Source organism: Amblyomma americanum, chromosome 1 (assembly GCF_052857255.1).
Source record: "Amblyomma americanum isolate KBUSLIRL-KWMA chromosome 1, ASM5285725v1, whole genome shotgun sequence".
NCBI lineage: Eukaryota > Metazoa > Arthropoda > Arachnida > Ixodida > Ixodidae > Amblyomma > Amblyomma americanum.
Window position 1 is genome coordinate 76,264,465 of NC_135497.1, and position 26,143 is coordinate 76,290,607.

At 52.6% G+C, this 26,143-nt stretch overlaps 1 protein-coding gene and 1 pseudogene across 1 annotated transcript in view; one reads left to right on the forward strand and one right to left on the reverse strand.

Annotated features, from left to right (window-relative positions):
* Positions 1 to 26,143, forward strand: part of LOC144113072 (uncharacterized) — a 128,757-nt gene that overhangs the window by 38,574 nt on the left and 64,040 nt on the right. The window lies entirely within an intron of this gene.
* On the reverse strand, positions 10,545 to 10,718 carry LOC144116676 (U2 spliceosomal RNA; annotated as a pseudogene).

Here is a 26,143-nt window from a genome sequence, read left to right on the forward strand (position 1 = left end):
GGTGTCCACCGTGCTTACGCACAATGATTCGCGCTTCGCAATAGCACTTAAATATTTATAATAGCACTTCGTTATTATTACAAACATTCAGTTCAATGAAGTGCTTACAAAGTGCCCAGCCGTTATTACGAGCGTATGAATTAGCAACATGTGGAAATGGGACTGATATGCAAATGAAAGCTACGTGCACAGCTGGTGCGCGTGTGCATGTTGAGATAACACATGGCGACGGCAGTGCTCCGAATCCGCAGCTGGCAGTACCTGTTTCATCGGCAGTCCTGTGTTCTATCCAGCTAGAAGCTGCTGGAAAACGTTGCGGTACGTTCTATTATTGCTTGATGTATACCGTGGCAAAAGTGGCGTTCTTCTAACTAATCTTTCTGACCAACGTAATTGCTTGTGCGGCTATGGCGTTCTGCTACTGTGCAGGAGTTCAGGGCGAAATGCTAAATCGATCGTGTCATCAGATTTCGGCAACGCTAAAAAATATAGGTTGTCGAATGTGAATGCGGAGCGGGAACCAGAGTTTTCGTTCAACGTCTCGTGAGCTACTTTGTCTAGACTGGGTTGGCAAGAGTCGTGAAGACTCCTGCCCAAGTGATGGTGTCAGCGCATTGTGTCAGCAGCCGGTATGTCAGAAGACGCAGTGGCAGGTATCGGTTTGTGGCGTCGCACGTAGTATTCCAGTCTTGGCGGTCGCCGTTAAAGGAACAGCTGTGCGGTGAAGATTTTCTGATGGAAAATAAATGCGCCCAGAGCGCAGTGATTAAAAAAGTATGAAGGAGTCTAATCTTCATCAGTAGTGTTCACTGCACTACAAAAGTTAATTCATGATTGGAAAACGCTTGTGTGGTCCAGTCACACAGTACGATCGCCTAAAACGAATGTAAATATGGATATAGGTTGTTCGGTGAAAACAATTGATTGAGCCGGAACTTTATATTGCAGGGTCAGTAAAAAATAAAGATTTGGTTTATGCGAGTTTAACGTCCCAAAGTGTCTCAGGCTATGAGGGACGCCGTAGAGGAAAGCTCCGGAAATTTCGACCACCTGGGGTTCTTTCAGTGCACTGACATCGCAAAGCACACGGACCTCTAGAATTTTGCCTCCATCGAAATTCGACCGCCGCGGCCGGGTTCGAACCCGCGTATTTCGGGCCAGCAGCCGAGTGCCATAACCACTTAGCCACCGCGGCGGCTAAAAAAATAAAGACACTGCTACCATTTTTTTCGTGATCCTGACGGCGGCTGTTGATTTTCCGCCTCATTTGTTCCACTTACATGATTCCACGCTTTAAAACCCGTGTGTCTGGAAACGTGCGCATATAGAGCAAGGAGGTGGAGGTTGCTAGTTGCTACTGCCATGCGACGTATTTTGAAAACGCTGGTGGTGTTAGTCTAAAGCCGCGAGTCGTGTACTCAAGCACGGACGAGAACAACTCTTTCCTTTCCTTCTTACTCCTTTCTCTCTTTTCTTCGACGCTCCGTCGTTCATCGTCACTTCTCCCGACGGAGAAGAAACAAGTGCGGCCCGAGTCGGGTTTACGATCGAAGTCTAGACTGACTGGCGCCGCGGGTACAGGCATTGCCGTCACAGCGTCAACACGCCTTGCTGCCTGCATACCCTCGGGGAAACATCGTCGGAGAAATAACCGGAGCCCTCCACTATGGCTTCCCTCATAGCCTGGGGCGCTTTGGGACGTTGAACCCCTTGAAACCAAACCAAACCAATCATGGAAGCTATACCATAGCCCTTCAGTGCTTTGGCTGTAGTGTTCAGCCTCATGTGATGTATATTCAGGGTTATGAGAGACGCGATAGTGGAGGGCCACAAATTAATTTCGACCACCTGGGGTTCTTTAGCATTCGCCGACGTTTCGCAGCTATTGGGATCGAATTTCGCCTCCATCAAAACGTGACCGTCGCGGCCGGGTTCCATGGTACGACATTGGGATCAGCAGCCGAAAATGATAGCCAGTGAGCCACCGCGGCAGGCAACGTTATACCGGGTGTTTCAGCGGACTCTTTCAATTTTTTTAAATAGGTTTTTTGGGGTAAAATTATGGCTTTTGCGGCATAGTATTACCAGTGTTGGCGGACACGAGAAAACTGGTGAACCGTCTTAAGCAGTAAGCTGGTTAACTAATTTTTAATAATTAACTTCTTAACTAGTGGAGTTAAGCACCTAGTTTGCAATTAGAGATTTGTAGCCGATCGTTAGTAATAGCCGTGTCAGTTTTTAGAATTTGGAAAACGTGATTACCCTCGTCTCTGTGGCTCGACAAGATTTGCCTGCACCGTGCGAAAATACATGAGCTTTCGAAAGCATGCAAGCAAAGCAACCCCTTCAGTGCACGTAACCAGTCGAAAAAAACAAATTTTGACGAACTACAGCGCCAAGGGTAATCGCGTTTTCGAAATTATAAAAACTGACACGGCTATTACCAACGACCGGCTACAAGTCTCTAATAACAACTAGGCGCCTAACTTTAATAGTTAAGACGTTAATTATTAAAAAATAGTTAACCAGCTTACTACTTATGACGACCCACTGGTTTTCTGGTGTCCGCCAACGCTGGTAACATTTCGCCGCAAAAGCCATATTTTCATCCTAAAAAGCCTAATTTTGCAAATTTTTGAAAGTGTTTGCTGAAACGCCTGGTATAATGAGCCGGACATTCTGAAAGCCCTCTTCGAGCTCACAAATGAAGAGGCAGCACACATGCCGATATCCCCGTAGTTTTTCGCTCCATTTTTCCCCGTTTTTTTTTCTTCTCATAAATTATCAACGCTAGTCTTGTCCCCAGTCAATCGAAGAGGTGGTAGAGGTGGTGAGTATGGTGAAGAAAATTCCCGCTGTGGCGACCTTTATGACTCTCGGATGGAGGAAGAGAGAGATAAGGAAAATGAATTCACAGTTCCACTATACTATGATGTCGGGTGCTCGCTGGAAGCCAAGAATGCTGTACATGAAAACCATTCGATCACCGCGGCGTCGGAGGCCAGTAGTACTGCGGGTTATTTTACGGCCCGTTCTGGCACACATTCTCCTTATGCCCTCAACAGGTGACGCGAGTATTTTTCTTTCGCAGCGGACGCGCGCATCCAGCTCTCACGTTCTACTTTTCCCATTGCTCACTTACGCGTGTTGAGGCGTGACGCGTGGTTTCGACGCAGCCCCCGCGTGCAAAATATAAACAAATCGGCGTGTGCTTCCCGCGTCTTTTCTTTTGCATCTTTGCTTTCCTGGAAGGAGCCCTCCCGCGAGTGGAAAAAACGAAGTGACGACACCGGGTTTATTTTCCGCTCCGTCTACGTTTCCTTGCGGAGTTTCTTGCGTCCGTAATTGCCTTCCCCTTCATTATGCAAGACGCGCAGTACGCGCCGCTCTCCTCCGCGAGGGGCGAGACAACTAGCGGCGCTTTGATCGAGACGCATTGCGGTTCGCCGTGCGGCCGACAGGTGTCTCTCGCCTGTCGCTAGCGTCCCCCCTCCGTTTTGCGTCGTCGGGCGCCGTCACCGACTTCATCGGAGTGACGTAATCGACGCTTGCGTGCCGGCGTGACGCGGCGTGACGCCATCCGGAGAGCGGGTGGAGCCGAGGGGGAGAGCGGCGCGCACGCGCGGCACGTAGGCCTCGCGTTTGGCGCGGAAAATGCGACCGGCGGCCGGTAGCGACACTTTTGTGCTGCCTCGTGTGGTGCCGTGCCTGCCACCGCGGACCGCTTGGTCGCGCGCTAAGAAAGCGGTAAATGCGGCTCTGTGGGAGATTCCCATTTGTGCGGCGCGCGGACCAGACGGCTCGGCAAGCGGAGAGAGGGAATGTTTCGCAACCGGGCAGGCGAGTTTGTGTGTGGCAGCTCTGCGCACGGCGAGCATCCGAGTCGTGCGGACCCGTTGCGCGTACTACAATTGCGCTTCCGCGAGTAAGGCGGTTCGCGGAGCCTGTTTGCGGCGTCGTGGCGACGGGGGCGACAGGCAGCCAGAAGTGTACGTCACGGTGTCATCGCTGTTATTACTAACCGAGAAATCGGGAAGGGAGCGCAGATAAATTTATAACAGTGCGGTTTAGCTGCCTCCCAATTGCCCGTTCGGTTTTTCCGCGCGATAAGTGAGGGGAAGGATGGGGGCTAAACAGTGACGAAGCTGGAAGCCCACTCGGTGTTCCGAATTTCTGGCGCCCGCGCGTGCAACTGAGTCATGGGACAGAATGATTTCCCCGGTGGATTACGATTAGCGTGGGGCAGAGTGCGGGCCACGTAGAGGTCGCGCAACGCCCTGTCTGCTTTCGAAAGGCATCACTTAAGTCTGCAACGCATTGTACACGCCCGGCCATTTCCTCTTTTGTCCCGAGAATGGGGAGATCACCTGCGGTGCGCCCAGGCCTATGTACGGTCCGAGAGGTGTTCGGAGCCAACAAGTACGGCTTAATCAATGTGTTTCACTCCCTTCTTCCGGTGCCAAGTCTGGCTGCATCAAAACACCGACCTCTGACAGCGGCGAGCACTTTTTTTTTCCCCTCCCGTGAATTGCCCCGGCGTAGTGAATTCCAAGTTCCACCACTACTCGTGCACCCCAGCTACAGGAATGGCGGGCGTAGACAGAAAAAATTCCCTCAATGAAAGGGGCGGAAGAAGAGCTTCGGCGTTTCGTCGCGTGGCTTGGCGACAGCCTCCCATTTTCAGAAAACAATAATCGCGCGCCGACCAATCTATTGTGGGCTCAGGAAAACGACCGTATCCGACATGAGCTGCGGCCACCAGGAATCTCCCCAAGAGAGCCTTGAGGAGCGCGGTTAAAGAACGCCTGCTCTGATAAAAAAGACGCACCGGCCTTCCCTCCCCCTATTAAAATTTCTTTAGATAGTCTATAGAGTATCCATAGACTTCTGTCTATAAAGTGTATAGACTGTCTATAGGCAAACTTTCGAGAACTCTCTATAGGCAGTACAAATCCTATAGACATTCATAGACAATGTGTAGATTTATGGCCATAAACATTTATTACATTTTTGTCTATAGACAGTCTGTAGACTATGAACGGACAAAAAGAAATATCTATAGGAAGGCAATAAAGTCTATAGAAAGTCTATAGACTGTCTATAGACCATTTTTACAAGGGTCCTGGGAGGCCTTTTTCTCAGAACCAGGGAGAAAAAGAAAAAAAAAGTACCGCATGGGGGTTACTTTCTTGTAATCGCTGTAATGCAGAGCACAATTACACGAACAAACTTTTTTTTTCTTTATGCCGGTCTTAAATTACGGTAACAATCCTGCAATGATTTGCAAGGAGTGGGAGTCCGGGTGGCTGTGTGGGCATAATTGTCCTCTGCTATGGATCTGCTCTCAGGCGCTTTAGTCATCAAGCAACGACGAGAGAACTCTGTCTGAAGAGGCGTTTCCTAAAAGTGCCAGGCAACTTAATGGCATGCAGGCGTGTTGCCTTATGGGTGTTCAATCGCTCGGGTAGAAAGCTGTGCGTTGAGCGAAGGTGTTCTAGAAAACTATGATTTCATTCCAGCCACCTTTCTTGACATTACAAGTTGTGTCTCATGAGTAAGGTGCGGGCAATGGCGTGGGTTTTTCTCCTAAGTTCCTGAAAAAAAAGCGTAACTTAGAGCTGATACATCAACTCCCAATAATGCGTGATAAAGTTGACAAACTCGTACGGTAGGTCGGTGTAATGCCGTAATTCGGCATTAAGCTTCGCAGAGCAGGAATCGGAACACACCACACCTGAATTCAGCAAGGGATATATAATCGCAAATTTTGGAGTAGTTGCGTTAAAAGTGTTCGAGAAATGTGATTTTCAGGAACAACCGATTCGGCACTAATCCGGCTAACGTACAACCTTCAATGTCAACTTTAGTTGAAGGTATTGCGGCACGAATTTGCCCTTAATACAACCTTACCGATGAGTTTCAAGGCTGAATAAAGTTTCAGTAGCATGAACGAGTGGCACATGGCAACCTGATCGAGAAATGAAATGGTTTTAACTGCGCTTTTCCGTCTGCTGATATGTGTCGCATGAGGATCCGCGTATGCACCATGGGACGTTGCTTTAATCGTGCTGATACCTTCTATCTTCCGTCGCAACGATGACGATAAACATAGCATTACGCATTTGCGCTTTGGTTTGGTTTGGTTTGGTTTGGTTTATGGGGGGTTTAACGTCCCAAAGCGACTCAGGCTATGAGGGACGCCGTAGTGAAGGGCTCCGGAAATTTCGACCACCTGCGGTTCTTTAACGTGCACTGACATCGCACAGCACACGGGCCTCTAGAATTTCGCCTCCATCGAAATTCGACCGCCGCGGCCGGGAGCGAACCCGCGTCTTTCGGGTCAGCAGCCGAGCGCCATAACCACTGAGCCACCGCGGCGGCCTACTTGCGCATTACGCAGTAAAGAGCACTGATGACTGCTTACTTGTCTTATTTGCCTTTTCTTGTGAAGCTTGCGAAAATTCTGCTCGAGATGCGGCGTTTTTGGTCGACTGCCCTTTTCACTGTCGCCTTTAGGCGGGAAAGTACTTGCGAAATGTAGTTCTCACTGCTGATACCAATGCCTTTTAATACGCAGAACACCGATTCGCAGCTGGAAGCATCGCTCATTAGGCTCGCATGCTGCGTACGAGATGCGTGCATCGACCAAATGGGGAGTTTTTTTTTTTTTTCACCGTTCGTGTTCGTTGCGCTCCGCTTGCGATGGCAAAAGCCGGTCCCTTCAAGGGGCAGATCTACGCTGGAGCCGATTATGGAACGCTAGCGCCAGGCGACTCGGGCGCTCGCCCTTGCCGCTTCGACTCTCCCCGCTTCACTGCTGACAGAGCCGGGGAAGCGAAGCCAGCCGACGTTGGATGATTTGCTTGAACGCAACACGATCATGGTCTACGAGGCCGGCTCAAAAATGGAGCCAGGGTTCCTTGGCGTGGATCTGAATGTTAGCACAATGTTAGCTAAAACCAAGCGAATTGGGACTAACTGCCGCACTTCCCTTACAAAAATGGTCTAAAGACAGCCTATAGACTTCTCGTAGACTCTATTGCCTTCCTATAGATACTTATTTTTGTCTGTTCATAGTCTATATACTGTCTATTGACAAAAGTCTACTAAAAGTGTATGGCCATAAACCTATAGATTGTCTACAGACTGTCCATAGGATTTGTATTGCCTATAGACTGTTTTCTAGGATTTGTCTATAGACAGTCTATAGACTTTATAGACAGAAGTCAATGGACAGTCTACAGACTGTCTAGAGGAATGTTTGTAAGGGTTGGTCCTCACGGCTAACAGATATGTAGCCCGTGCGTCAGCCGGCTGTCGATCAGCCTTCCTGCTCGACGCTGCATTGGTTGTATACACCTGGGGCGATGTCTGCGCACCTTGGATGCGAGGGGAGGCTTTCTGTCGGAGGACCTATGTCCGAGCAACAGCATGGCCTGGCTTTTGAACTCGTGCAGCGAGGACAGCGCGAGTCGCAGTCTTGGTGGCCACGTGCGCTGGGGGGCTGGGGGGCCATCGCTGACCGGTAAGCCACGGCGACCGTCGGTGCGTCTTCGCGAGAACACGTGCGGCTTGCGCCCTTGAGGGTCGCGTCTTCGAGCAGGGAGGAAAACACAGTCACGCTCTGTCGGCGCAGGGATTCCCTACAAAGCGCGTGCCCCGGAAAACACGCCCGCGGCTTCTAATTGTCACCATTCCGGGTACAGAACAACGCCATGCAGGGAACCTGCGAAAATGGCGCGCGGCCGGCGCGAAGCAGGCGTGGGAGAGTGCGGGTCTCGCTCTCGATTTCTCGCACGTCGCGTAACGGCGCCGACTTGACGTCCACGTCATGCACGCGGACCTCCACCTTGAGGAGGGCCAGCCGTCGTGCCGTATTAGCATTAATGGATCCCCGCCGAGAAGCCGTCGAAGCGGCGGGCGTGCGTTGCACGAGCCAGCTCCCATCGTTTCGGCGTGGGCGCAGCGAACCGTCGTTGGTCCCCGACGTCACACTACGCGTACGCACCCGAGGCGGATGGGAGAACTTCGGGCCTGCATTAGGCGCCAGTGTAGCTGGACTGCGTGCATGTGCGAGTTGCACCACTTTCGAGTCTGAACGGTTGTGCATAACACGGTGGTGATGAAATGCCTCTTTCGTCAGCCCGGAGCCGGTATAGCGTCGTGGCCAATGGGCTCTGCGTGGTTCTGGGAGGCTCGAGGGCTAAATGGGAACACATCGGTGCTCATGCACATACATGTATTGATAAGCGACACCACTGGCTCAATATTGGCCCGAGTTGAATGGTTGCAACCCGTTAGGCGTTCCGCGTTGAAGAAAACGACTCGCAGAATTTTATACGCCTGTCGCATGGGCATTTTCAAAGGCTATCGAGTTGAGAGCCTTCGAGATTCGCAGTCGCTATGGAACTCGAAGGAGTTGCGCCGCAACTACGCGGCAAACTCGATCGCCGCCGAGAACTTCCATCATCTCACACCAAGGTGGTGTGGCGCCACCATCGCCGCAAATAATTTCGCATATTGGAGAGGCCTTTGTCCTGCAGTGGACACCTGCTGATGTTCAGTGGACCTCCCTCCCTCCCTTTGTTCGAATCTTAGCATCGAGAACCATGTTCCTTGCACTTTTCCACCGCGAATTGGTGCGCGAGTGAGAGCGATGATGAGGCAGCTTGCGCGCTTTAGATAAGGATGAGCTGTTCACTGTTGGTAGCAGCAGAGGTGCTCTCAGAGAGATCTGCGGTAACAGTCAATGGCAGTTTGTTCTCGTTTGAGGTGGACGAGAACAGACTTCCCCGAAAACGTCGCATAGACTAGAAGCAGGGAGAAAGTGACCGCACTACAATGACCAGATAGATTTCCGTTGCCACAAATGCAATGTCCACCTCTGTCTAAGGAAAAGCAACCGTTTGTACAATTTTTATTTCGAATACAGACCTTCAATTTGGTCTTCCGCACAGAAAGGACTCGATGCCCAAAACGGACAAAATGCTCAGTGTCGCGCATTCGGTTTGGTTTCGTTTATTGGGTTTCAACGTCCCAAAGCGACTCGGGCTATGAGTGACGCAGTGAACGGCTCCGGGAATTTCGACCACCTGGGGTTCTTTAACGTGCACTGGCATCGCACAGTACACGGGTGTCTAGCATTCCGCCTCCATGGAAATTCGACCGCCGCGGCCGGGATCGAACCCGCGTTTTTCGGATCAGCAGCCGAGCGCCATAACCACTGAGCCACCGCGGCGGTAGTGTCGCGCATTCGCGACATCGCGGTTTCAGCAGCAGCGGCACCAGTTCAGCAGCGGTAACAATTTTAACTTGGTTTATCCACGTGGTATACGTTGCCTCGCATGGTGTAGCAGTTACGATGTTCTGTTTGATTATATCGCAGAATAGTTGTCAGATGATTAAGTATTGCGAAATAAATGCTTTTAGAAAGCGACGTGAACGCTTGATACTTCGGCCCTTGAAAATAAGCCATATAGCGTGCTCATGTCGGCTGAGCGAACTTCCACTGAAGCCCACATTTCCTCCTGGTCCCCTGAAGTGTGTTCAAGCGGGCATTTTAGTCTGCCGCTATTACCACTATGACTACGGCGAAGCCGTACACCCCGCAAAGCTCATGGACGGCAACGTTGTCAAATTCAAATTCAAATTCAAATTCAAATTTATTTGCCACCATGGTACGGATGATGGCGGGGACCCGTAGTAAAAGCTGCCGTTTGACAGCTTGACAAGGCCACGGGCCCCCACTTTGACAGCAATACAGTAAAGAAATAAAGAAAATACAATACAATACAATAAAGAAAATAAAAAAAATACATATAGCAGAGCTGTTATCTGGTTACAGTAGTCAGCATAAAATCAACAGCATTGTCCTGGCTGGAAAGAAAACTTACAATGATGGTGAAAGAAAGAAGAATTAGGTAGACAAATCACAGAAAAAAGGTTAGGTGTAGTGTAAAAAAAAAATACTCGAACAGTTTGTGGCGTGTTGTGTTTTGGAGATCAATATCGTTTTGTGCGAGTTTGTTAAGAAGTCGTGGTAGTTTATTTTCTAATGTTTGATTACCATAGAAAGTTCTGTATGATTTTACGTTCCATTGTGCTATATTTCTTGTGCTCTACATTGCATCTCGTTTTTCTAAACCAGCTAATTTTGATAGAAAAGATATGTTCTTCAACACCTCGTTTTTCACACACTTGCTCAGACGATAGTCATAAAGCTTAGTAATTGGTAGTAAGTTATACTTTAAGAAAAGTATCAGTGCTAACAGCCCAAATCCCTTACCCGGAAGCGGAGAGAACCACGAGTTGGCTTGAAACTTGAGCTGGGATCAGCTCCACTGTATTCATCCTTCGTCTCACTACCTCCAAAGTCTCAGCATTTCGTTCATCCGCCGTCTGTCTGTTGTTGCCAGGAAGACAGAAAAGGAAAGTGCACAGGCCTGCTCACTGGCTCAAGCCGAGCCACAATCGCTACCACGTGCAGATAGTAGGAGAGTTCAAAGATGGGATAGAAAGATATGGTAGCAAAGACGCGCGCTATAATGACCCAGGCCGATCCCGGAGGCAGTGCAATACCGGGCCAACCGGTGGCGGATGTGAAGGAACCTTCAAGCACTCCGCCACATTTCCAAAAATAAGTCCAATATATTGGGTTCAAATGGGACCCGTATCAGATATTCTACGGGTCCCAACCCATCGGATAGTCGGATAGATATCGGATATAACCGCCGACATGCGGCGCGCGCTACGCCACACCTGTGAGCTCCTGTACGAGCTCATGTGGTGGTGCACACAGCTCCAATCAGCTCAGTTCGCTTCCTCGCTCTGAAGACACGCGTCGTCTGCCCTCGTCACAAATGCACGGCAGGGTCGGCGCGAGCTTTCACCGGAACCAAGTCTGACCGTGGCTGGCAGCCGCCGCGGCGAACGGAAGCGCGCGCGCGTACTGGGCAGACGAGCTCCGAGGGAGGCGGCCGCTCAGCATGCAGCCGGCGCGCCGCGAGAAAAATGAGGCGCAAGCGGCTTCTTGCGTGATTCCGAAAAGGCCCACGCATCCGCCGACCGCGCCGCCGCAATTACAGAAAGCCCGGCCGACGCGGTTTCTCTTTCTGGCCTGCTGCCCGGCCATAAAGTTACTATCTATCTTCCCTTTCCCCTTCCCAAATTAGCGTCCTTGTCTGGCGCTTCCTCGATACGTCACCGCGTAAGGATGGCCGAGTCTCAATGTGGAGCCATTCCTACCGCGCCAGCACTACAGCTCCCATTTCGCTGGTGGACCCGATTCGCTCGCGGGAGAGAGAGAGAGACAGCTTTACTTTCTCGGGCGGCAGACAGGAAAAAGGGAAAGCACGCCCTGCGGCGCTCGGTGTTTGTTGTTAGATTAACGCCACGCATGCGCTCGTAGTGATGTATGTCCGTAAAATTGCGTTGACCTGCGTTATATATCACCGTGGATTTGGCGACGGAGGCTTCATGCTTGACGCCGATACGAGTGGAATCGCAATTGGGGGCTCGGCGTGGCAACAACGGCGCGCCGTGTCTTACGGGCTTGTTAAGAGGCTGTTGATGAGGGTTAGTAATGCTGGTTTAGTTTGGTTTATGTGGGTTTAACGTCCCAAAGCGACTCAGGTTATGAGGGGCGCCGTAGTGAAGGGCTCCGGTGATTTCGACCACCTGGAGTTCTTTACCGTTCACTGACATCGCGCAGTACGCGGGCCTCTAGAATTTCGCCTTCTTCGAAATTCGACCGCCGCGGCCGGGATCAAACCCGCGCCTTTGGGGTCAGCAGCCGAGCACAAAAACCACTCAGCCACCGCGGCGGCTGCGGTTAGTAATGCGAGAGCATTAGATGGCTCATCGACACGGAAGCTCGGCGTGGCGGCGTTACGAAGTTCGCGATTGGTCGAAACGATGTCACGTCATCAAAGGCGGGAGCATACGAAATGTTACCCAGTAATAGTCAGTACTGGTACTTTCAACTGCGCTACCTACAAAATAATAGAATAAAATTAGAATAGAATTGGAATAGAACTGCGATGCTTTCGCATTACTCGCACGTAAGTTCCTTAAGGGCCGTGGCATATACTAGTTTTGCCTGGTATGCTAACTGTGGTAACTGTTCACAGGTTTGGCTGCTGGCGGAGAGACAAATGCGCACATGGAGTTTTTGAAAAGTGAAAGTTGAATCTCAAACCTCGCCAAGGCTTCGCAAGTAGCGGACTTCTCACGTGCTTTCGTGGCTGATTTGTAACACGTCGCCGACTTGTGGGTGGAAAGGCCGATAGCGAGTAGGCAACCACACATGTGCAAAGCCATAAACCCAACTTTTTCCTCGTGCCCTACGAATGGTGTAGTATATTGTATGGGGTTCAAGGTCCCATAGTGACGCATGGGCTATGAGGGACGCTGTAGTGGAAAGCAGCGGATTGAAAGCAGCGGATTAATTTAGACCACCTGGGGTTCTTTCAAGTGCGCTAACATCGCACAGCACGCGGCAGTCTTTTGCGTTTCGTCTTCATCGAAACGCGGCCAGGATTCAACTCGCATCTCCAGGCTCAGCAGTCGAGTGCCCTAACCACTGAGCCACCGCGGCGGGGGACGTATGAACGCTCAAGAGTTCGTGGCAGGCCTCTTTGTGACGCACATTGTCGCACTGTGTATGTGACAAAGTCGCCCAAGCATCATTGAATCATTTCACAGTGATATGAAACGTGACCACAGACACGGCAGACCTGTATATACGAAAAGCGGCCCATGGCGCTTATACCTAAATGATACTTAAGTTAATTTCTCAACCTGTATTGCACGACGCCTCCTTGCTGAAAGTGCACTCTCCCATCGCCTTCGACTATATCGCGCCTGAGTTTCCGTCAGCTAGGTACAAGTCTTACTGATGTGTTTTACATTCACTAAAGTGCATTTTACAGCTGCTTATTTTTTGCACGATACTCCGTTGTGTACATAACTTTAACATGCCGTGGAAAATTACACATGTCCGCGGCCGTCTCCCGCGAAAAGGGCGCCCACTTAGCAGGACCGCGTCTAGCTCCCAGAGAGCTGTGACACGGATGTGCCTTTCATGTTCCGCCTGCCTAAAGTTGCAATGAAGTGGCGCGCCAGGGGCTGCCAGGTGGCGACTTCCGAGGTATGCGTTCCGGCATTCTTAGCGCAGGTGTAGCTCCCTCCGGAACCAGGCGACGGTAGCAGCCATTTCCTGGCGGCCAAAGAGGCGGGAGCGCATCCTTTTACGGCACGCAATGGCTTTCTCCCTTAATCAGCGCGCTCCACACTTGCAACCGCGCACAAACACAGGAGCGTAAGACAATTACGCTGGGGGGCAAAGGGGGGAGGACAAGCTCGTAGTACTCCAGATATTGATGGTGGCGGGGAGAGGGGGAGGGGGGGGGGGGGAGGGGAGGCGCGCTCACGATTTCCCACCGGCGCCGAATTCTTGGCATGTTACGCGACAGGAAGAATGCCGCGAGGAACCGCGGCCGCCTTCCGGCGCCCGCCCAGCGGCCGGTTCCCGCCCCGGCCGATGCGTGCGCTCGGTATCACGAAGACGGTCACCGCACAATCGCAGGAAGCCGGCCTTTCCCTCGCGCGGGCCGGCGTAATGGCGAACGGGACGCGCGAAGGAAATGCCGGAGAGGACAGGGAAGCCACCGGCGGAGGCCTCGGCGAGACCCGCATGGCCGGACCGGATGCGTCGGCCGGATCCTTTCAGCCCGCCGCAGCCGGAGTCGTCGTCCAGCGACAGCAGACGCCGTCGGCGGGCGAGGGGCGGAGTCGGCCACTTCGATCACGACGCCTCCTCTGACAGCCCGTGTACGGCGGACCGCGAGGTCGCGAATGGGAATGCCGGGGCCACGCAATTACAAGGAGCGCCCCCCGAGCTCCGACTCCGCGAGCGCGCGCGCAGGACGTCCGGCTCGGCGAACTCGCGGCAGTACGTGCGACGGGCGATCGCGGAGTCGGAGCATCGAAGGCGAGGGCGGGAAGTGGCTGCCACGGTCCCTTGCTGGGCGGAACGATACCGTGGCCGCTATATACTGTGAAGGATCTCTTACTCATTCCATATTCCGGTCGGACTCCTTGAAGAGTGGACAGCGCGAAACAGACGGGGCTCGAGAGGAGAATCTGACGCTCACGCAGAGCGAAATTCTCGTCTAATCTCTTTCGGACTGTGCAGTTTTCGAGAACTGCAGCACCAGTTGACCTGGTTTCCTTATGTTTTGGTTCGCACGTCGCCGACGCGTCGATGCTTGCAACACGACCGGCGGCCAGTCTACGTGATATGAATGGAACAGAATCAAATGCATGTCCTCGTGTCACATACCGAGCGATGTTTTGTTGCAGTGCTTTCCCAGAGCGTGATTGCGTCGTCTGTCACACCGTGAGTATCGTACGCCGAGCAGGTGATTGTGCGGTATTCGGATACCCTGCTTCATCGAGCCTGCATACTTTTGCGAGCGTTTTATGGAAGGCACGTGTTGGGGGGAACAGTCGCGCTTGGCCTCTTTGTCGCGATTCCACGCAGGCCGGACGGCCGGTTTTCACCCTCGACGTCGATATTAAGACTTGCTTTTTGTGTCTTCTGAGCCCTAGCAAGGACACCTGCCTGCGCTTACATTAAAGTTATTGCGTTTTTGTGCCGTGATGGCTTTGCGGCATCTCTGCACAAGTTGGTGCGTTTTCTCTCCGGGCACCTCAGCTCCCGACAACGAAGTCCCGCTCGAGAAATCGTTCTCTTCCTCCTGTGCGGCCGAGTTACGTCGCTCAAGACAGATAGCATCGGCATCCGTACTTTCAGGCCGCGCGCCAGTCGAGTGGCAGTCTCGCAGTATAGTCGATACAACAGCATTAATCCGGTCACGCTTGGCTTTCCCATGTGTCGTTTCGGTGCAGCTGCACTTGCCGTTCTGGGTTGCGGGCCACGACCGCAATCGGTCCTAACGGGGCTTCAGTGATGAACTGGTCCATTTACGTCGACAGGAGGAAATTGTGCCCTTCCTCATCTTGTGAGGCAGACCGTGCAAGAGAAGGTCGGATCCGCTCATCTCTGGGGCGCCCTAAGACGACGCGCGAAACAAATGGACTGGACGCGGCAGCCGGCCATCTCGTCACGCTTGCTCGTGTCCCGGTCCCCGGGTGCACCTGCACTCGCGATGTCTGTCCCGCGGCGCGAGCAAGTCGGTCGGGATGCAACAGTGCAGAGGGACGGTCGTGACTGGCGGCGCAGACAAATAAGAACGGAGGCGATTCCCCTGGGTAGCTCCACTGCCCAGCCTTCGAGGTTATAAGGAGTCTGCTTCTAAGCCCTGTAGCTTGGCTCTTGTAGCATCTGCGACAATCCTGACTTTCGGGGGGAGACAGTTCCTCTCAACTTAGTGATTCTGAAATCTGGCGGTGCATAAGAAGCCGCAGAGCATAGCCCAGAAGTAAATCCCTTGGGCATTATAAGGTTTTGACAGAGGCTGTAAAGGCGTGAGCCTGTACAGCCAACGTCACAGGTTGTGAACGTCACAGGTTGGCAAGTAGCGTGGAGCAGACGACGGCGACAGTGCAGCGGCCCTACTCGGCATGGGTTGTTACCAAGAAGAGTGAAGTCGACACAGTTCCGGGAAATAGATTTACGCCTTGTGCTCATGCTTGGCACTGCCCGGCACGGGGCTGGGGCACGGCGGCGCTATATACTCGCAACTGCCTGTCAAGGCGCAGACGGACAGCGGCCTGCTTGCGACCAGCACGGCGGCTTCGCCGTGTTGTTGCAGCTCGCACTTAGTGCATTGAGGTCTTTGGAGCAATGGGTGGTAGTTGGTGCTGTGTTGTGGGATGCACGAATCACTCAGCGGAAAGCAAGACAGGGATTTACCGCAAATTTCCCAACGACAAAGAGGTACGAGACAAATGGATTCATGCTATCCGGCGCCTCAAATGGCCCCCGAATTCGCGAACGGGTGTGTGCTCTGAACATTTCACGTGGGGCTGCTAGCAGAACAAGATGATGATGATGATGATGATGGAGGAGCTTGGTCTCTCGAGTAGCAGGCCGTGGTTGGAGTCGGATGCTGTGCCGACGTTGCTTCCGTACGCGACGCCTGCAAAGCCACCGATATGCCGAGGGGCAGCAATGCAGAGAAAGCGAGCTGTGGTAAGTAGATTAGAGAGTCTTCTTTCAGTTAATTAAACCTGGATTCCTAAAATTACTGCAAGGAGAGGAACCGCAACCAAAATAGTTCAGGATAATTGAGGTGGTTGAGTCGATATCGATGCGAGAAAAAGTAATGTGCACTAGCAGTAATGTTCAGCCGCCATTATAATCGCAGCATCGTTGTTTGATGAAATATGCCACTTGCATAAAGGTGTCAGAGCATATGAATGACTACAAAATTCTAGCTAATAAGCTTCCTGCGGCAGTATTTTAGCCTCACTTCAGATTTTTCACTCGTTTTGCCCTCGTTGGCCATGCATGCAGGCTACAATTGTGTTCTTTTTTTTTTTTTTTCAAGTGGCAACACCGGCATTTTTTTTGTTTCGTACCTTTACCTGTATCCGGCCCCTGCATTTCTGGATCAGTTTTCTGCTTGGCTATGGGCTCACAGCTTCGTGTTTTTCTTCGTGATTTAAACCAGCTTCGTGATTTAAACCAGCTTGTCAGTGAAGTTCTCAGCAAAGCTGATGACCGCGACCGTCAAGCTGAATAACACAACACGCCACGGTCGGGCCTCTGTCGTTGCGGCGAATCGTCGGCAAATGGGTAATCGCTTGCGCTGAACTTATTGTCGAATCGTTACTGTCACTGCTTGGTGGTGGTGGTGGTGGTGGTGGTGGTGGTGAAAACATTTATTAATCATAGAGAGAGGTGTTGAGAGTCGTGACCTGAATGGCCACGCCCTCACAACCACTAGGTGGGATGCCTAGTCAGGCACCCCATTGGCGGTCGCCGCAGCCCGGGCGCGCTGCGCTAAGGCCCTTTGGGCCTTGAGGGTGCAGCAGCCGGACAGGGTCGACTCCCAGTCCTCTCGGGTGGGGTTTGGGATAGGGGGTAGGGATGGGTTCTGCTGGTAGGACCACACCATGTGGTAGGTGTCAGACACTTCCCCACAGTGCGAGCACCGCCCCAGCATCGTGCATGTTAGTGAGCAGGCGCAGGAGTACCCGCTCGTTGGCCTTCCCCAGCCCGTTGCACGGGGTGGGAAAAGTTTGGTGCGTGGATTTGTAATAATCGCACATTTCCTTAAAATTGTAAACCGGATTGAAATCGGAGTCCTGGTCAGCGTCGGGTCCCGTGGGAAATGCCCGGAGAGAGAGCGCGGGGGCGGCGCCGTCGGCTGTTTCGTTTCCGTGGCGACATTCCTGGTGACATTGAAAAATAATCGGCGATTTTCGATGCTTCCTCCAACATGTGGTGCTTCCACAGCGATTCGCTTTTCGCGCAGGCGCGGCAGGGCGACAGCGGGCGCATGCGTCTCGCTTGCCAACCTGTGTCGTCATCCCTGACGTCACGCAAAGCAACCCTCCGGGCACTGCGCGGGAGTTTCGATTTCGATTCAAGATTTTTGCTAAGTTAAAATTATTGTTCGCGCATTGTAAAAAAATTAAATCGCGTACTGTGATGAGAAAGCCTTCAGTAATATAAATCAGCCATTAACTCGGTACGGACAGAAAATCGCCGGAGTTGCCCTTTAATGTGAATGAAAGTCTATTGGAATGATTACAGCGCCACAGTACTGAAGTAGTAGTGTGTTCAATACTGCGTCTTCATTCATCGCGAAGGCAATGATATAATAAACTGTTTCAGCCTGCTGTAGCGTTCTTTTCGGTCGAACTGTACACGCCGGCGGTCATTTTCAACAAGAGAATTGTGTTCCTGCAAAAGCATGCGACTTGCACTTCAGTTAAGCACATATCATACCAAGATATGCAGGTGGACAAGAATAACAAAATGAGCCGACGCTGAGGCAGCGATCGAATATAGAGCGTTAACACATCTAACGTAGGTCGCCGGTTCGAATCCCTGCCCCGAGCTAGACTCTAGCTTAACTAGTAAGTTTATGCTGCACAAAACGCGAAATCGTATGCCACCACCCCGAACACTCTGCAACAAACGGTTGAGCCGCAATGTTCATATCAAGATTCGTAAAGGCGTAAAGATGGGATTGCATGGCTCGCTGGTTCGAATGCCTTAACTAGTACATTTATACTGCACGAAACGCTGAATCGTATGACATCATCCGGAACATTCTGCGGCAAATGGTTGGCCCACCAATTTTACACGAGTGTCAGGACTAAGTGGCCCGACTTTGATGCCTGCCAGACAGGAATATATATATATATATATATATATATATATATCGACTCGACATACGACATCTGTTGGCCCGGTATTGCACTACGTCCTGGATCGGCCTTGTCTTTAGCGCGTCTTTACTATTCTGTCTTCCTATCCCATCTTCGAACTCTGCTGCTATCTGCACGTGGTAGCAATTGTGGCTCAGCTTGAGCCAGTGGGCAGGCCTGTGCACTTTCCTTTTCTTTCTTCCTGGCAACAACTGACAGACAGACATAGGCCGCGAGTTGTGGCACGCGGGCATCACGCTGCCGCCTGTTATTTTATTACATTTTGTAGCCACATTGGTTACCATGCCAACCACTGGGTCACGATTTGCGTTATAAGGCATAACGCGAGACCCGAAACGCGGGAAGTAGAGCTGAACGCTCTAAAAAGTACGTAAACGTTTCAACGCGACCGTTCGTTAAGTCCGTGTCTGTGCACAAGTTGAGCCTCATGAACTCCCTGCCAGGCGCCCTCACAAGCCACGCTGCTTTTTCTTTTCTGTCTTTATTTTCTCCCACGGTCAAAGGGCGCAGTATCTGTTAGGCCAGCGCTCGTTACGCGTTGCAGGCCGCGAACCTTGGCCGCATGAGCGGCGGGGGCCAGGGGTCGTGTCGGCGACGACCGGCGGGCCCGGGAGCAGCGCACTGTCTGGCGACCCTCCGGGGACCCCCTCTCGTCTTATCCGCAACCACCGGGTACACCTTCTCGAAACTTGTTAGCGTGCCGAGAGCAACAGGCGGCCATTAATCGGGGCCTAATTGAAGAGAAGCGAGGCCCTGCCCGAATCCCGTTCGCCCACATGTGGGGCGCCGTGAGTCAGGCGCAAGGGCTGTCCCGGTCGTTGGCAGCGCGTCCACCAGTCTTCCTCGTAAGTGTGTAACGGGACGAAAGCAAAAATCCACCGCCAGCACGCCGGCAGCGGCCCCAAGGGTGCAACCGAGCGCTTCTTCCAGACGGAGAAAGGGAAACCTGCTCGCGAAAGCGAGACGACCAAACACTGGGCCGCCGCCGCCGCCGCCGCGATTCTTGGGCTGCGCGGTGGGCACACGCCCCGGAGCAAGAACGCGTCCTCCCTCGCTGCTCGCGAGAAGGGCACGACGGTCGTGCTCTCCCGCCCCTTGCCGTGACTCGGTTTTGCGCGGGAAAGGGTTTCCTGGAGCCCCTCGTACGGAGAGTCGGACGCGAAGGTGAATAGACCATTTCGTTGATTCACCCTCGGGCGAAGAGCATCACAAGCAAAAACCGGAGCATCCGACCTCAGCTTACGCTCCCAGCTGACCCCGATCTTGGCGGCGCGGGGAGCGAACGCTGGGAAAGCGTTCTCTCGGCAAGTCGCTGCACGCCCAAACACCGCGCGCCATTCGAAAACCGCCTTGACACCGTGCCAACTAGACCGGCCGACCCTGCACGCCTGCATCTTTTGATCCGCTAAGCTCGCCAAGCGTAAAACCGGCAATCGCCGGTGCTATATTTAGTTCGGCACTGGTCTCCAGACGTTCGCTCTCGCCATCTCATTGTGCGCGTGCGAAGCAGTTCCGCTATCGGAGTCCGAAGCTGGTGAGTACTGCGCTCAAACCCGCGACAGGTGTCCTCACTCTTGCACAACGGCTCCGCGAAAAATGTGCCTCTCCGTAAGGCACCACCGAGGCTGGTTACTAGTCGGCGCCTTTGCCCTCGCCGTGACACCAAGGCATAATTGCTCGCTGAATCAGCTGTGCATTCCTCAGCTTCCCGCCACTTTTCAACTGCGGTTACAAAAAAAAAAAAGCGGAGGAAGTGTGAGAGGTGGAGGGAAGTGCTTGCAAGCGAGGGAAGCCCAGAGCGTGTGACAAGGCCGGCCAGCCCCTTCGTGCCGTGCCAGGCGCAGCCGCGTCCCGCACCCCGAGTGACTCGCCGCTGACTGGTGCCGGCGCTCCGTGCGTTCCATGGCTGCCAGTCGCCATCGCGAGAACGCGTGCCGCATTCCTTCGTCGCTCGCTGGAATTGGTGCACAGGCAGGAAGCTCGGTGACCTTCACGATTTGTCGCTCACCGTTACCCACCTGCTCGTTTCACGATTCATTAACGAAACTGTTCTGCGTTGGACCAGGCAAAATCTGTTAGAAACAGAGGAACTACGACTAGGGCTCAGTTCCGACCAGCGTAGCGCGCGAACTGTTCGCAACTTCCGCAATGAATCCTAATTCGTAAGCCTGCGCAGACGAACACGTATAATAATAATAATAATTGGTTTTTGGGGAAAGGAAATGGCGCAGTATCTGTCGCACATATCGTCGGACACCTGAACGCCGTAAGGGAAGGGATAAAGGAGGGAGCGAACGAAGAAAGGAAGAAGAGGTGCCGTAGTGGAGGGCTCCGGAATAGTTTCGACCACCTGGGGACCTTTAACGTGCACTGACATCGCATAGCACACGGGCGCCCTAGCGTTTTGCCTCCATAAAATAATAATAATAATTGGTTTTTGGGGAAAGGAAATGGCGCAGTATCTGCCTCACATATCAGTGGACACCTGAACCGCGCCGTAAGGGAAGGGATAAAGGAGGGAGTGAAAGAAGAAAGGAAGAAAGAGGTGCCGTAGTGGAGGGCTCCGGAATAATTTCGGCCACCTGGGGACCTTTAACGTGCACTGACATCGCACAGCACACGGGCGCCCTAGCGTTTTGCCTCCATAAAAACGCAGCCGCCGTGGTCGGGTTCGAACCCGGGAGCTCCGGAGCAGTAGCCGAGCGCCCTAACCACTGAGCCACCGCGGCGGGTTATCGAACACGTATGCCGATGTCATTTCTTAAGTTACGCTGTTACGACGCAGTTTAAGCCTAGTCCTGGAGTCTGGAGACAAGTGTTGGCGTCGAGTTGCGGAGCCACGTTCTTCGCGGGAGCAATATTTGACGCAAGCGTTCCGCTCTTTAGCATTCCTGAAACGTCAGCGCCCTTTCCACTCGTCGTTCCCTTTTTTTTTCTTCTTTTCAAATTAATCCTCTTCCCACTCGATGCGGTGTTCGCATTCCCGATTCGTATCGTTTTACGCTCGAGCACCCACGCCATCTCGTTCCAGCTCGGCCAGAAAGAAAACGAAACAGGAGATCGAGATCCTGTAAGCATATCGACAACTCAACAGCGGCAGCGTGTGTCGTAAGCTTAGGGCGGGGTTAACCTTGCACGGTAGCTGCCCGCGTTTGATCCGCCTGAGTAACGCGCTGTACGGAATCAGTTTCCGGATGCAATCGTCACCTACGTGCAATACCGGTCTCACGCAGGGGCTGCAAGAAGCGGTGAGGTAGACTCGCGGCCTTACAATGTACTGGGACCTTCCACATGCAAGCGATGAAGCGACCATGCAGCGCTGCAATCCATTGTGTAGAAACCCCCAGCACGAAGGTGGGCGCGCGAGTTGGTTTCCCCGGGGGATCATGAGCACGCATACATAAGACACGGTGCCTCCTGCCTTGCTGCCGCGGCCCTCTCCTGTCTCCTACTGAACATTGTTGCCACAGGTTAATAATTAATCCACTGTGACTCTAATAAGTAGTCCTTGTACATGAGCGCGCATTAACTGCACTGTAACTGTATGATCAATAAGTGCAAATGAATATCCGTTCGCCTATTTACTGGTGCGAAGAATAATGAATGGAACGTCCAGTTCTCAAGAACCTCATTCGTGTTTACTTCTGCACCGAACTTCAAAACGCACCGAAGGGAGTATGTGTCTAGGCAAAAAAAACTACAAGAACAAAAAAGCGCACTTGTCACTCGTACGAGGAGGCGTAATCTTTGACTGCGAACATTGGGTTCCCATTGATATTGTCTCGACCCGTGTACGTTTATAATGTTGAATGCCAACTCCTTGAGGCTGTTAGCTCAGTAGTGCATATGAGGGTTCAATAGTCATCAGTAGATTTAGATAGGCCGCGCATTTTGGTAATATTGATTCTGGGGCATCTCAAGGCGTTTTTTTCAAGGAAAACGAGGAAGATGCTCGCTGTGGAGACGGGACGCGCCGTCAGGCGTATTTACGCCGGCACATAAGTGGGGTTCAGCGCACCGGCGCCCGTGCGAATGAACAGACGCTTCAGGAACGACAGGCGACCGTTCTTGAATGCAGATAACATTCATTCGTTCATTAAGTCGCATTTACGGGGCAGCAACACTGTTGACTACGAAAGCGCCTGTGGAGGGCTCCAGATTAATTGCGATGGCCAGGGCTCCTTTAAAGAGCACAGAAATATCCGTACATGGGCGTTCCTGCATTTCGCCTCACATGAAACACAGCCCGCCGGCATCGAACCCGCGACCTCGTGCTTAGCAGCCAAATGTCCTAGCCTAAGGCTCACCGCGGTGATTACGAAGAAGATGGTGAATTTAGTCCTCACTGGGCATGTTACAGCTCTTTACGCGTCAATAGCACGAGATCCGCAGTACTTGGGTGCTGCCATGAGGCACAGTGGATTGAGCACTAGGCTGCTGAGACATGTTGGAACAACAACACCGGCACAGGTTCGCCGAGCGAGGCTTGCTTTCGGCGCCGCATGGTCATGTGGAGCCAAATGGGCATGCAAACTCACGTTTACACGCCCCTTTTCACCAGCGCCGACAAAGGGTGTAATTTTTCGCAGCAGCAGGGTTTGAATATCACCCGGCGTTTGTTGGGAGATGTCAGAACTTCATTTGTTTAATCAGTAGTGACAGTGATGCTGCCAGCAAGCAAACGAATGCGCGTCATGATGACCAATTAGAATAAGTGATTAGAATCTCGTCTTATTTTGTGCGGGGTATCATGATGACGTGACATCAAGCTGAACATTACACGCTTCTAAACGTGGAGTAACCGTGAGGTTATCCGTTTTCGACAGAGTATGGGGAACCTGCGCTGCCTAGGTGGCACTGCAATTGTTCCATTCGGCGACTAAAAACCGCTGCCCTCAGCCGCTTGGTCTGCTACAAACGCGAAAGCACACTCTGAATGATTAGAGGCCCGCGTTTGGCTGATAGCGTTCATTGCCTAGCTTCTCTCGGCGTAGCCCAGATAGCTGACGCACGGCACGTCTGGCTTCGAGAGATCGCGAAAGCTCATGCCAATAAGCGCCTGAATTAAGGTGGCGTGGAATAGCTCTACGAGTGCACCAAAAATTGGAGGCGACACCCAAGCTCAGCCTTAAGAGTATGACGCAATAGAGTAATGGGTTATTTCCCATATATGCGGAATTGGCTATTCTCTACTTTCCATTCATAGATCCCTGGAAGTCCTCATACCCCTCCTGGCGCAGTGGTGCAGCGGTTAAGAGACGCACCACTGCCCTGCGATGGCAGGTGCTCCCAGCGGTGAGCCTTGTGCGACCCGCGGGATGCTCTTTCCGAGCGACCAATCATTAATTGAACTGCCATTTGTCATGGTGGGCAGGGTGGGCAGTTTGCTCACTATCCGGTGGGCTGGTTGTGATGATGCCGCAAGGTCACGTGACCTAGGTGTCCCACCTGCGTCCTAGGTTCCTCTCTGGGGACCACCTGCCAGAGTCATGCTCGTGATTTTTCGCTCACAACGCCGACGCCGGATTTTCTTGCTAACAGAGCTATTAACGCTATCGCGTTAAAACTTCTTGCTCCTCTCGCTAGGCTGTGTGTTACGGCGCTGTAATCTACACGGCAAACTTCAGCGCAGGTTCCCTATACCAAGCAACTTTGCGAAAACATGCTTTCTGCAGAACCTTGACTGTAACTATACTCTTCGAGCAACCGCGGGACAGCAAGATGTCAACATGCGTTAAACGGCACCATTACTCGCATTTGTGCCTGGATTGTGCTTAGACGCCATCTACTGCGTGTGCAATGTAAGCAAACCAGGCTAGAGAACATGAAAAAGAAAATAACACGCCAGCTCAAAAAAAAAAATGCACAGAGAACGGCATGCTCCCGAAGCAGAGCTGAGCTTTGGTTGCTGGGAAAAAAAAAGGGTGCTACATGTAGTAGCCCTTACAATAGAGCGCAAAAAAAAAAAATGCATGCGTAGTTGCAATGCAGGGTAAGATGAAGGAGTGAGCCAAATCTGCCTGCTGCAGGGCAAAGGGAAACGTGTAGAGTGAAAGAAAAGAAATAGGAAACAGACAACTCAGAGCCTTGAGGAGGGAGGGGGGGCGGGGCGGTGAATGTGCGACCGATATTCTACGCGCATTTGTTAACCGCTTCCTTTTCGCGAGCCCCCCATTTACTCGATTCTCCGCGGTCTCAAGTTGCACCGCAGTGTCTACGCAGAGCAAGCCTCGCGTGCGTGAGGGAGACGTTCCGCAATAACCGACCGGAAAGCCATCGGTCTCTTCCTAACTGGCGCCCATGAATTCATTCCAAGTGGCGAGGCCCTCCTCCTCCGGCCATTCTTCACCCACGCGCGAGAGGTTCCGGTTGAGCGCGACGAATCCGGCCATCTCCGCCACGCGGCCAGCTGGGGAGAACCTTGAAACAATGGCGCCGCGGGTCGCATCGGCGCCGGTGGCACAGCGGCGCTGACCCAGAGGTTGGCCGGCTATGTTTTATGGGCCGAGGATCTGGGCGCGGCCTTGCATACCAACTCGGCAGAAGACGCGGGCCGCTCTCTCCGCCACCGCTGGTCGGCGCTTCCTGAAGCGGCGCCGAGGTTAGGCGGGTTAGCGCTCGCGACCCCCGGGCTTGGCGTCGCCGCGGGCAGCGCTTGCGACGGCGCTGCCTTCTTTCTGTCAGCGCCCCTCGAATGCCCCGTGAATGCTGATTCCAGCCGAGCTGTCGCACGTGAGTGCCGCCACGCGGCGAGAGAGCGTCTCTGTATAACAACCGCCCGCAGGGTGTATGAAGTCCCGGACGCCCCACTTCGAGTAAGGCCACGTGGGTAAGGTCAACCGTCGCGGGGCAGCGGAATACAAACAACAAGAGCAATGCAATATACTCGGAATGGTTTCCAAGTTCGGACTCTGCCTATAGCTGCAGCTTCTTTAAAAAGAACTATCGGCCAAGTCCAGCGAGATTGCGTCAGCTGTGAATAGCGCAGGCCATGCAGGGACGCCGACGTAGTGCTTTCCTTGTAGGAAAGACGCAACCGTGCGTTGACATGCTCGTTCTCGCGCAAGGGAACAGTAAGTAGTAGTAAGTGTTTAATCATCAAAAATATAATAAAAAGGAAGTTAAAAGATTTTTGCTAACTCTGGCATCTGCCACCACTGTGGCGGCGGCGCCTGAGCTGGGGCAGCGGAAATAAAGGATAGAAGGCAGTATGAAGAAGGGAAATGAAAGAGGTGAGGGGACAGCAAGAAAGGACATAGGGAGAGGTCATATATACACTATTTACAAAGAGTCAAAATAAAGTTGTCCAGGTTCGTGCGCGTGTAGAGAAAATGATAAAATAAAAATAAAAAAAACACACGCGCACAACACTGCACACAACAGCTGGGTGGGGCGCCAAGCTGTTAAGCGTCCGAGGTAGTGCACGGGGAGCGTTCCGTCACAGCGCATCACTACTTGGCGCAGAACAGACGGGACGTCAAGGAACAGTAAGCGATGAAAGATGAAAGGGAAAATGGGAGATGCCACCGGTGTGTGTGTGGGGGGGGGGGGGTGGGGGGGGGGGGGGGGGTACTGGCAGTATAGTACTGGCTGCGCTGATGATGACTCACTTCTCTGTACAGCGGTGAGTCACAAGAGTATATGTACTATATCGCAGCCCATCGCGTCCCCGTGTTTTAGCGCCGCTACGGTATGTATGATTCTTCCAACGACGTGCTGAAGGCTGGAGAATCAGACGGAATGTGGACCAAAGTAGGCATCCCGGAGTGTCAAGGGA